Source organism: Pinus tabuliformis, chromosome 9, assembly GCF_031772625.1.
Source record: "Pinus tabuliformis cultivar Carrire ecotype Pingquan chromosome 9, CPIR1, whole genome shotgun sequence".
Taxonomy (NCBI): Eukaryota; Viridiplantae; Streptophyta; class Pinopsida; order Pinales; family Pinaceae; genus Pinus; species Pinus tabuliformis.
Window position 1 is genome coordinate 1,595,037,384 of NC_142307.1, and position 10,847 is coordinate 1,595,048,230.

Consider the following 10,847-nt stretch of genomic DNA (forward strand, 5'->3'; position numbering starts at 1 on the left):
AAACCTTACAAATTGTATAACCTTGTCACAAAGAAGACCATAAGTAACAGAGATGTTGTGTTCAAAGAAAAAGAGTCATGAAATGGAACTGTAGATAAAACAGTTGATGCACAAGTGCCACTGATGGAAGAAGATGATGTAGTAGAAAAGGAGCAGCAAGAATCACAGGTGAAGACACCAAACAGAGACACACCAACAAGGACTCCAAGATTTTCAGAGCAGCATGGATCCTCAAGAAGATCAATAGGTCGAGATTCTCCCAGCAATTAATCAAGGGATGAATCAACCAATGGTAAGATAAAGATGAGAACTTTGAAATATATTTATGATGATTTGGGTGTTAGTTCAATTTTGCATTGTTTTTATTCCAACCTTCTTCATTTGAAGAAGAAATTAGAGATGAAAATTGGGTGCAAGCCATGGAAGAAGAAATTGAAGCTATTGAAAAGAATGACACATGGAATTTGGTTGATTTACCAAAGGAAAAAAATCTCATTGGTGTGAAGTGGGTGTACAAGACAAAGTTGAATGAAAAAGGTGAAATTGACAGATTTAAAGTAAGACTTTTAGCAAAAGGATTCTCACAGCAACCGAGAATAAACTTTGGAGAAAGGTTTGCTCCGGTAGCCAGATTGGATACTGTAAGAGCAATTCTAGCCACAACAACTTAGAACAGGGGGAAAGTATATCAGATGGATGTGAAATCAGCCTTCTTGAATGGAATTCTAGAAGAAAAAATTTATGTGCAGCAACCTCCAGGATATGAAGTTGAGAGTAATAAAGAGAAAGTTTACAGGTTGAATAAAGCGCTCTATGGACTGAATCAAGCACCTAGAGCTTTGTATAGTAGAATCGACAGCTACATGATTAAGAATGGATTTTGTAGAAGCAACATTGAGCCTACCTTATACACAAAGGTAAATGAGCATGGACATATTTTGATTGTTTGCTTATATGTTGATGACATGATTTTTACAGGTGATTTTGACATAGATGAATTTAAAGCAGCCATGATGAAAGAATTTGAGATGAAAAATCTTGGTCTCATGAAACATTTTCTTGGCATAGAAGTTGAGGAATCTGAAAAAGGAATTTTTATTTGTCAAAATAAATATTCCAAAGATTTATTGAAAATATTCAGGATGGAAAATTGCAAACCTTTCCCCACACCAGTTGCCACAGGTACAAAGTTAAGAAAGGATGATGAAGGATCAGATGTCAATCCAACTCTATTCAAAAGATTGGTCGGTAGCCTCATGTATCTCACAGCTACAAGACCGGATATCATGCAAGGAGTGAGTCTGATTTCTAGATTTATGGATACTCCAAAAGACACACAATGGAGTGTAGGAAAAAGAATTCTGAGATACATAGCAGGAACTAGAGATTGTGGCATTATTTATGCAAGCACATAAAAGAAGGATTTGATTGGATACACAAATAGTAATTTTGCAGGAAGTTTGAATGACAGGAAGAGAACTTCTGGTTTTTTGTTCCACATTGGTTCAGGTCTGATTTCATGGGCATATAAGAAGCAACCCATTATGACACTTTCATTAGCAGAAGTAGAATATGTAGTAGCAACATCAGCAACATGTCAAGCAGTGTGGTTAAGAAGAGTACTTGATGGAATCAAGCAGAAACAACAAGGATCAACAAAAATATATTGTGAGAACACCTCAGTGATTTCACTATCCAAGAATAGTGTGTTTCATCATAAGAGCAAGCATATTGATACTAGATATCACTTTATTAGAGAACTTGTGAGCAATGGAGAAGTTCACTTGAAGCCTTGTAAATCTAGTGATCAATTGGTTGATATATTTACTAAGTCATTAACACAAAATGTATTTGAGTTTCATAGAAGAAACTTGGGTGTTGTAAGCCTAGCTGAGACATAGACCAGTAGGCGTGTTTGAGTTATCATGAGTCATGTTTTAGTTTAGCAGTCATAATTAAGGGGGAGTGTTAAAATAAAATAATTACTCCTGCATGAGGAGTTGGCTAAACATACAGAGTCAGTTAACTGAGTGATTGAGTGGTTGAGTGTTTGAGTGTTGAGTCAAGTCGAGTTAAGTGATAGACGACTTTGAGTGTGTGATTGCATGTGGTTGCATGTCAAGATATTTTAGGCAATTAGCTAGTTGGAAAATGTTTAAATACCCTTCATTAAGTTCATTGTAATCATCATGTTTTGTGTGATCAATAGAAGAGCAGCAGCTCGTGTTTTCTGTGAGTTCATGCTTTGTTTCCACTGCCTTTCCAACATGTTTTCCATTACAGAGGTATCTTATGCCTTTCCAACATGTTTTCCATTACAGAGGTCTCTTATGCACCTAGCACGTTCATGAGATTGATGAATGAAGTCTTGAAGGAATATGCAGGCAAGTTTGTTATTGTTTATCTTGATTATATTCTAGTTTTTAGTATAAGTAAAGAAGAACATTTAGAGCATCTTAAATTGGTTTTAAGAAATCTACAAGAAGAGAAACTGCTGATAAATCTGAAGAAATGTAGTTTCATAAAAAAAGAATTAATTTACTTGGGATTTGTAGTTTCTAAAGAAGGGTTGAAAATGGATCCAGAGAAAGTCCAAGCAATTTGGAACTGGCCTATTCCAAGGAATATATTTGAGGTAAGAAGTTTTCATGGTCTTGCAAGTTTTTATAGGAAATTTATCAAAGGGTTTAGTCAGATTTGTGCACCAATTCTTGAAACACTCAAGGAGACTAATCAGCCATTCAAGTGGACAGAAGTAGTAGACAGGAATTTTAAGTTGCTGAAGAGGAAAATCACGGAGAAACCAGTTTTATCTTACCCGATTTTGGAAAAGTATTCCAAGTTGAAACTGATGCTAGTGGAGTTGCAATTGGGGAAGTTTTGATTCAGGAACAGAGACCAATAGCGTACTTCAGTGAGAAATTAAATGAAGAGAAGAATAAGTATTCTTCTTATGATAAAGAATTTTATGCTATTGTACAAGCCTTAAAAAAATGGAGACATTATTTGATACCAAAGGAGTTTATATTGTATTCTGAAAATCATGCATTACAGTTCATAAAAGCCAACCAAAATTGAACCAGAAACATGCTAAGTGGGTAGAGTTTTTGCAGAGCTTTACTTTTGTGATAAAGCACACAAGTGGTAAGTTGAACAAAGTATTTGATGCTTTAAGCAGGTGTTGAGTCTTGAAAATGTCATTCATTTCCATTACACTTTCACTATTATGTCCATTATATCACCTCCATTTCACTACTATGTCACCACATTCATCCCACTTTCATTGTCATTGGGCTACCTTTATGTTTTTCCAATATTTATTATTTCTAAGCCTTTTAAGTGAATTTGTGGTTAAACATTAGAAAATAATGTGCATATGCTTATACCTAACAAATGGGTTGAGTTTGTTGACATGTGTAGGTTGAAAGGAGACTTCTAGAAGACCCTTATGTGGCACTCTAAGGCCAAATTCGAATTTGGTTGGAAAGAATCATGGGATCATGAGGATATGTGTCACATCTCCTAATTGTATTGTAACTCTAAAAGACATGTGTCTTATCAGTTCCTATTTTGATTAGGACTCTAGAGGTAGAGGGAGAGATTCATGGATTATCATTAATGAGAAGGCTCTCATCTTTTTGTATAAATAGGAGGGCTCTCTCCTTCATTAGTTAGTCTCTTTTTAGTCTCTCTTTAGTCTTTCCTTTAGTCTTTTCTTAGTCCTTTTAGTTTGTTAGTCCCATGGCTTTTGAAAGCTTTGGAGAGCTTTGTTGTACTTTGCACTTTTGAAGAAATTGAATAAAGCTTTGATGTTCTCAACATGGAAGGAGATGTGAAATAGATGTCATGGAGCATATTAGGATGTAAGTAGATTAGATTTCATTTTGTAAATATTGCTTTGTAGAATGTAAGGTAGATTAGATTTTCATTCATGCAATTTTAAGTATGCTTTGATTTCATAGGTAGAAGGGGGCCCCTGCCTTGTACAGTTTGAATTATTGCATTTTATTTTCTCCCGGGATTGTGTGTGTTGTATTTGCTTTAATATCTAATGGTAGTTGCAGTTGTCTTATTCATAGTGCTGCCCTTTTTACTTTGTTTTTATAGCTGATTTTTAATCTTATTTCTAAAAGAGCTGCTAACACATGAATGATCTTCTATCACAAATTGTTATCTTTTAAGATCAGAATACCACTAACTTGCAGCTGGCTTTGAGTGCTTTTTAGACTATTCTTTCACTACTTTCTAATCATACTTTGCATAGTACATATGGCTGAAGTAGAGAGTTAGAAAGAGCAAAACGTTATCACTAGTCTTTAAAGTAGATTTTCTCATTTTTAATCACTTTTCTAATTCAACTTAAGCTACTTTCTTTCCGTGCTTTACACAGTACATGTGTTTGAAGCAGCGAGTTAGAGAGAGATAATCTTTATCTTTGGTTTTAAAAGTGATTTTCTTATTTTCTTTTATTTGCAGCAATATGAATAGAGACTAATGCCATCAGAATGTGGTCATTTACTTTCAAGTCATTTCAAGTTCTTTGCTGTCAGTTTCATTTCAAGTTATTTCTTTCAAGCTCTTTCTTTGCAAGTTTAAAGTTTGATTACTTTCTAGACTTATTTCTAACTACTTCTTAATCGTGTTTAACATAGTACTATATGTTGAAGCAGGGAGTTAGGAAGAGTTGAACATTATAACTGGTCTTTAAAGTGGTTTTTCTTACTTGTCACCTTAGAGCTTGATTACTTTTTGGACTTATTTCTGACTACTTCTTAATCATGCTTAACATAGTACTATATGTTGAAAGCAGAGAATTAGGAAGAGTTGAACATAAACTATAAAACAACGAAGTAAGAAAGAGGTTAACTAAGCACATATAGTGCACCACATTTCATCAGTTTACGATACCCGGATTGATAATTTATGTAGAGCAATTTAAGACATTAAATTGACTAAACATTTTGGCGCCGTTGCCGGGGAAGTGTAATTAGGAGACCTTATTTCTTACATCTGGAAAAAAAAAAAATAATAATCCTTGAGTATGCTCTCCTCTTGCACTTTGTGTGATCTGGAGGATCAGAAAAAAGATTGTTAAGTAAAAAAAGACAAAATAATAATTCTTGAGTATGCTCTCCTCCTGCACTCTGTGTGATCTGGAGGATCAGAAAAAGAATTGTTAAAAAAAAAAATAGGAGACAAAATAAACTTCATCACTTCAATTGATTCAATAAAAAAAAAAAATGAAAAAATAAAACTCAAGTGATTTGATAGGTTCAAATTGTCCAAAATTGTCTGGTTATGCTTTGTAGTGGTCTTCAAAACACTATATCTTGTTCAAATAAGGTTTTGCAACTTAGTTGCAGAAACTACCCTGATCCCACAGCTATCTGACAATCCCGCAGCTGTTTCATGGTTTAACAGGTTACAGGCATCTAATGAAAAAATCGACCACATGGGCATCTCCAGAATTGTCCTGACATGGATCCTATCCTAGTCATCCAGCTCAGATCGATGAAAAACCAGCCTAGGACCTCAGTCAAAGTCTTGGTTTTAGCACGTTTTTCTTGAAGTGTTTACTTGCCCTCTTTCTCTCTGTTACTAATGGAAACCTAGAGGGAATTAGTAACTTCTGATTGAAAAACCATTTGCTGATCAATGGCTTAGTAATCTGCTCCCCCAAGTCTTCTCCTAGGGTTTTAAAGTCCAGCCCCACATACTCTTCGTCTCCGTCTGTGACACTTTCCCTTTCACCATCTTCAAGCACTCCAGTGGTATCCAACACACCTTCTGCCAGCTCATCATGGTTGAAAATACCAGAACACTGAGTAATATAAGTGGGAGTTCTGAAGCTGCAAAAGAAAAATTATACAGAGAGAATTCACACGTAGAAACTCCCTCTATGGATCTCGGCAGCAATTCTGGTACAGTAGACCAAAACAAGAATATTATACAAGAAATGTCTATGTTCTTGCAGCATTGCAGAGAATTGGATGAGAGGCAACAGTCATGGTTGGTGCACAAGAAAGAAACTTGCTGGAGACTGAAACGACTTGAGCAGCAGCTTGAAGCTGAGAAAATTCATAAACAGCCGAGTGCAGAACAGAAAATTAACTCAGAAAAAAAAACGCAAAACCTGAAAAACGTCAAACTTTACACGCTCGATTTGCCCAAATGGTAGCGAATTTCAAAAAAATAAAACATGGGTTTTTTTGCTAGGTGGGTTAATTAGATAACCCAGAAACCGTGTGCGAAAATTCGTGGTGGTCTGGGAGAAATGTTCGGTTCTTTGGAGCCCGTTTTTGACTGCCGCGCGTGAAAAATTGAGTTATTAACTGGTTGTTTGAATAACTCCGCGTGCCTGAGGGAAAGAGTTCTAATAGGGATCAATTACATGCTGGCATAAACAATAAATTACACGACTTTACACCTGTTAGAGACGTGTTTCAATTAAACACGACTCTCTGTCATTAATCGCTGCCGGTTAAATGTTGGGTATCCAAAACACTAACCCTCCTACGCTCATAACACTCCATTTCACGCTGTTCCATTCTCTCATTTCCTTCATTCCGTTCCATTCACTACGTTGCCCCCATAAACCATACTCTGTTTTCTCCTCTCTGCTAATTCTGAGAAACAGTGAATACATATAACCAGTGAACGTATGTTACGGTTGTATTACGACTGCTAAGCCACCGTTCCACTGTGTTAAAGCTGTTAATCCACCTTTTCACTATGTTCAAGCCGTGAATTCACTGTGTCCAAGGCTATTGCTGAAACCATACAACCTCTTTTCTACAAAATTCTGAACAGAGCCGAGAATTTACTGTGTAAAGCCACCATTGAAGTAGTGTTTTAGAACAGAGCCGTAGAGTCAATGGGGAAACTTTTAAGGGCTGAACCAGAAGGTTCAAAATTCCTGGAAGCATATCCTCAAGTTGAGGAGGCATTGCAGAAAGCCAACTGGCTACAGTGCATCAAGAAATTTAAAGGCTACCACAAGGAGGTTACAAAAGCCTTTGCAAGGTCATTCAGAGATAAAGACAGTCAAGTGGAGGTGGAGGTTATTAAACCCCGCAGCTCTGTTTCAAACTCCACAGTTCCATTTTTCAGCCGAAGTTTGAGATGGAGAAATTGCTTAGTTTGTTCGCACACAGCCACTCCATTTCACAGTGTTTTTTACACTCTGCAATCCCGCAGCCATTTAGTGATCCCGCAGCTGTTTTGTTAAACTCTAGGTTGTAGGTGTCATCAGGCAAAACAGGTCACATGGGTAGCTAGGGAAATGTCAGTACATGGATGGTGTCCTATTCATTCGGTCAAATTTGATGAAAAAGACCCCGGTCAAAGGGAAGTCAAATTGGGTGTTATCATAAAGTCGCCACACTGAGTCGCCACATTAAGTCGCTGCATGTCAAGAAAAAATAATAATTTTGAATCGATGAAATGAATAAGTTATTTTCTCACTTTTCTGAAGGTATTGATTAATTTTGGACTGATAATGAAAATTGAATGGCTAACTTTTTATTCAAGATTTTTAGCTACAGAGCTGTTCCTCAATTCCGCAGCCAGAAAAACCTCATTGTTCAAATCAGCCTATCTTTCTCATACAGAATCAGATTTTGATGATTTAAATACCATTGGGAAGATCTCAACAAGATCTATACAATGAGAAATATATCATTAGAGTTTGAAATGGCAAATAATGAAATAAATTGCTGAAAAGAAGCAACATCAAATTGAGGCACTAATTCCAAAGCAGGTATAAATTCCTTTGATTTTTCCTTTGAGAACTTGTTTCATTAATACAAATTCTTAGTTTTGTGTGTAAATATCATAACTAGAGAGATTGATCACCTCTCTCCTTTGATAATCTTACATTCCATTGCAGAAGAAGTATTAGTTTTTTTGCAGGTTCCAGGAGGAAGGACAAATGACTACAAGAGAATGATGTCTCTCTAAGAGACCAATTTGTTTCATAAGAGGATGATCAGCAACAAAGAGGAAATATGTTGATGCAAAATCAGATCCAAATACTTGAAAAACTTTCAGATACTATTGTCTCCATCACATCCATACTCCATAATAAACCATTCACCTCATTCCACTCCATATTTTCCATTTTCATTCACATACACTTTCCATCTCTTTTTGTCCATTCATAACCCACCAATAAAAGCAAAAGGCTCATTCACATGCTTATTGCCCATTGTCATTTCTGTTCTCCATTGCCATTTTCCATTTTCACTTTCCATTCCTTGTCATTTTCATTCCGCAAATAAGCCCTGCTTCAATGCAAATTATTGAGTCCATAGTCCTTTGAGTCTAAGTTCTTTGTAAAAACACCTTGAGACTTGCATGCCTTAATGGCAAGTCCTCATGCTGACAAACAAGGGAATACATTAATGTCCCTTGTTCGTTAGATATTCTAGGTGACTCGACATCAGCAAATTCATTCGTACCTAGCAAGATGTGTTTGAGCATCTTGACTCTCATTGTCATCAATGGTGAGAGATCTCGTGTTGACTAGCGGCATCCATTAATGGCCACTAAGCCAACAATTTCCTACTATGTTCGACATCAGAACATCTTTTCACATAGTAGGAATTGTGCCAATGAGTTTTGAAGACATGAAGACTATTATTTTCAGCATTTTGGAGCAAATTCAGCAAGTTTTAGTAGAAGCAATAAAAAACCATCTTATCTCTCTATCCATGACTCCTCTTGTTCAGCCACTTGAAGAAGAATATGATCAGAAGTTTTCAGCCACCACACACATACAACTCATCCATTCCAAAGGGTAAGTAAAGGTACGGCATTTTCTAACTTTTAACCATAGAATTCCATAAAAAGCTAGAATGATACTTGTTGGAAAAACATTTCTCTTCCTCATTGCATAAAATTGCCAATACCATCAGTTGGGGGGGGAAATACATTCATATTCATATCTTTCCATGTCCATAACATATTCAAGAGCTCACATACTTCCAACATATATTAATTATTACATTGCTATTATGAGCATACAATGGCTTTTGAAAAAGTGCTTAAAGGATAAATTGGATACAAACAAAATCATGGTTGTCACACAAGAACCAACCATCATGCAATCCAATAAAGATATACTTTGCAACAATAATCAAAATATCATTATGCAAAGTTCAAAGATCAAAATAGAAGGCAAAAAAAATAAAAAAATGGTTGTAACACAAGAACCAACCATGTTGCAATTCAAGTAAAACACTTTGCAGAAATATGAAGTTATCAAATGATATCATGCAAAGTTAAGCCAAAGCTCAAGGATCAAAAGAGTCAATGTAATATATGTTGCATGAGGACATGCAATAGCTTCAGTTGGGGGGTATGTTGAGTCTTGAAAATGTCATTCATTTCCATTACACTTTCACTATTATGTCCATTATATCACCTCCATTTCACTCCATTTCACTACTATGTCACCACATTCATCCCACTTTCATTGTCATTGGGCTACCTTTATGTTTTTCCAATATTTATTATTTCTAAGCCTTTTAAGTGAATTTGTGGTTAAACATTAGAAAATAATGTGCATATGCTTATACCTAACAAATGGGTTGAGTTTGTTGACATGTGTAGGTTGAAAGGAGACTTCTAGAAGACCCTTATGTGGCACTCTAAGGCCAAATTCGAATTTGGTTGGAAAGAATCATGGGATCATGAGGATATGTGTCACATCTCCTAATTGTATTGTAACTCTAAAAGACATGTGTCTTATCAGTTCCTATTTTGATTAGGACTCTAGAGGTAGAGGGAGAGATTCATGGATTATCATTAATGAGAAGGCTCTCATCTTTTTGTATAAATAGGAGGGCTCTCTCCTTCATTAGTTAGTCTCTTTTTAGTCTCCCTTTAGTCTTTCCTTTAGTCTTTTCTTAGTCCTTTTAGTTTGTTAGTCCCATGGCTTTTGAAAGCTTTGGAGAGCTTTGTTGTATTTTGCACTTTTGAAGAAATTGAATAAAGCTTTGATGTTCTCAACATGGAAGGAGATGTGAAGTAGATGTCATGGAGCATATTAGGATGTAAGTAGATTAGATTTCATTTTGTAAATATTGCTTTGTAGAATGTAAGGTAGATTAGATTTTCATTCATGCAATTTTAAGTATGCTTTGATTTCATAGGTAGAAGGGGGCCCCTGCCTTGTACAGTTTGAATTATTGCATTTTATTTTCTCCCGGGATTGTGTGTGTTGTATTTGCTTTAATATCTAATGGTAGTTGCAGTTGTCTTATTCATAGTGCTGCCCTTTTTACTTTGTTTTTATAGCTGATTTTTAATCTTATTTCTCAAAGAGCTGCTAACACATGAATGATCTTCTATCACAAATTGTTATCTTTTAAGATCAGAATACCACTAACTTGCAGCTGGCTTTGAGTGCTTTTTAGACTATTCTTTCACTACTTTCTAATCATACTTTGCATAGTACATATGGCTGAAGTAGAGAGTTAGAAAGAGCAAAACGTTATCACTAGTCTTTAAAGTAGATTTTCTCATTTTTAATCACTTTTCTAATTCAACTTAAGCTACTTTCTTTCCGTGCTTTACACAATACATGTGTTTGAAGCAGCGAGTTAGAGAGAGATAATCTTTATCTTTGGTTTTAAAAGTGATTTTCTTATTTTCTTTTATTTGCAGCAATATGAATAGAGACTAATGCCATTAGAATGTGGTCATTTACTTTCAAGTCATTTCAAGTTCTTTGCTGTCATTTTCATTTCAAGTTATTTCTTTCAAGCTCTTTCTTTGCAAGTTTAAAGTTTGATTACTTTCTAGACTTATTTCTAACTACTTCTTAATCGTGTTTAACATAGTAC